Below are 2826 nucleotides of genomic sequence, written 5' to 3'. Positions count from 1 at the left end.
CACATTTTATGGAGGACTGTTTCCTGATCCTGGTAGAGTAGACTACAATGCCGGCTGTTCTGACTCACAGACTGTAAGTAAGTTTTTTTTATATTTAAAGAATTTTAAAGACGATTCAAACGTGAGTTTTGAGCAGTGTAGAGTAGCACTTGTTGTTTGTCATTTCTCCGATCACAAATGCAGACATGTAGGGCTGCACGATTAATCGAATGCGATTGTCATGCGCATTTTGATAGCAATGCCGGTTCTGTAATCAGCAGGAAATCATCATCACATGCTTTCAGATGGAGCAGAATTTACTACACATAGCCGTAGTTCACTGACAAGTTACGCAAAAAAAAATGTATTGCGAGATTATGAAATCGAAGAAATCGTTTGCGATCATGACAGCTGTTTGCATAGCTTCTCAGTGAACTATGGCTCTGTGAAGTAAATGCTGCTCCATCTGAAAGCATACGAAAATACATTTAATAACATATTTTTACGCCAAACTCACTTCATAATGTCAGTCGAGTATTTGAAATAAATCCTTCTGTGAGATGATGTGGCTTCTTACACAGAAAAAGGCACGCAACATATTTCATAGTATTTAAGCAGTGATAAAGGCATTGCATTATAAATATACTTTATTTTAATGAAAATTATAATAATAAGAACTCAGATAAACCGTATATTGCCATAGTCGTGTGTTTATTAGTCACGCTGAATCAATGAAAGCAGTTGAATCTTCTGTTTATTCAGCTGCAGCTATAGGCATTTTCTGGGTTTCTTCTGCGAGGCGTATTTGGAGTTTCAGCGCGAGAGCGCCCTCTGGCCTTTGGATGGAGATTTACTGCTGATCACAGAACTGTGCTTCACTGAAAGATACACATGACAATCGCAGCTTCTGTCGAATCGCGATCTCGATTCCATTTTGATTTATCGTGCAGCCCTACAGACATGGTTTTATGCTTACACGGCGTGATGCAACGCGTAAAAAGACAGTATAAGTCATTATAATCCGTAATTATGTCCACACTGGATGCAACAACTGCCTCGTTTATAATGGGTTTTAATGTTTTTGTCTCGTCGCTCCAGCCAGACAGGGCATCACAATATGGTAGGGGCGTAACATTTCCGTCACACGCTTGAGGTATTCAGCCAATCACAACGCACTGGATAGCTGGCCAATCAGAGCACACCTCACTTTTCAGATCGATGATCTTTGTAAAAATCTACGCGTTTCAGAAAGGCGGGGCATAGAGGAGAAACAATAATGTACAGTATGTGGAAAATAATGTGTTTTTTGAACCTTAAACCGCATAAACACATTTCATTACACCAAATACACAAAATAATGTTCTTTTTAGCAGCATCATATGACCCCTTTAAAAACATTTCATGGCATGTCACCTATTATACTTGCCTAAAAAGACGGGTAGTTGGGTCAGCCTCCGCCTATGGAGTTTTATACATCTATAAAAAGTTTTCAAAAGCATCCCTCCCTCTGTTTTTCACAAATGCACCCTATATATATATAATGTTCAGTTTTATTTTAAATAGGACAAGGACAAGCAAGACTTAGATAAGTAATAAACTGCATTTCTAAATGAGTAAATCTGCAAATATTGATGATCCAAATTGTACTTTGTGGCCCTTTGCATTTTATGTGGTTAAAATGCGGCCCGCTTGGCCTCTGAACTTACCCCTGTATTAGGGGATAGAATGGGAGCGCCAACCATGATCTTGAATAGCCCCTGGCTGCAAATGTGTGGTTGCCAACGTTGACCAGAAAGGTAAGATAACTCATTAGGTTTTAATACAGCCACAGTACACAGGTGAAAAACGACAGCTATCACCTCGCCTCCTCCCTTTGGTGTCGTTTCAGATACTTGGATATTTGAGCTGAGGGAGGAGTGATTAGGAAAACACGCCTCTTCTCATTGATACAACTTCACTGGAGAGAGACTTCAGGAGTCGGGCAGCGGCGCACAGGAGGGCTTCGCTAACTTCACCCAGTTTTTTATGACTAAATTTGGTAATGGGAGAGTAAAATTATTTTTAAAACATACACCGTTCAAACTAGGCTGCTTATGTTGAAGTGTTCGGGATGTGGTTTTTAATGATGAGACCTTTTTTGTAATCAGGCTCTCAAAAAGTATATAAAAATTTGGATATAGATTTATCGGCCAACATATCGGTTATCGGTATCGGCCAAAATTTTCATATCGGTGCATCCCTATTACTATGACAACTTTTCCTACATACAGAAGCTTGACACTTAATTTTATACACAAGTATGTTTAGGTCATTAGAACCACTCAGGTAGAGACACAGTAACATTAACAGTGTAATGTGAAGTATAAATGTAAACCCACTTTATAAAGACTTACATAATAATATGTAATTAGCAAAGTGCAGGTCAATGCATGACTGTTCATGAACATTCAAATATTAATGTTTATACAAATTATTATTACAATGTTATTTTCTGTATGGTGCCTTTTATGTATAACTGTTTACATTTTGTTGAGAAGCCTGTAATATGCTATTTAATATCAGGTTATGCTGTGGCAAATTACCCCATTTGATAGCACACCCTGCTATTGATCAGTGTATGTTCATTGAACTTTTTTGCATCTTTTTTCTGGGCAATAATTGTGTACAGTACATGTTAAATATTTTTTTTTTTAGTCAACAAAGTTTCTGTTTATTTAATAGAGTAAAAAGTGTGACAAGCATGTGTGTTTACATGTGTGTAAAGTAAAGTCTTGCGTGTTAGCACAAGACAATGCATTCAAGAAGCCCTTATTTATTAATGTTTTCTTCTTCTGTATTCAGAACATA

The sequence above is a fragment of the Sinocyclocheilus grahami genome, unplaced genomic scaffold (assembly GCF_001515645.1).
Source record: "Sinocyclocheilus grahami isolate Dianchi unplaced genomic scaffold, SAMN03320097.WGS_v1.1 scaffold39.1, whole genome shotgun sequence".
Classification (NCBI taxonomy): Eukaryota; Metazoa; Chordata; class Actinopteri; order Cypriniformes; family Cyprinidae; genus Sinocyclocheilus; species Sinocyclocheilus grahami.
This window is presented reverse-complemented; position numbering follows the sequence as displayed.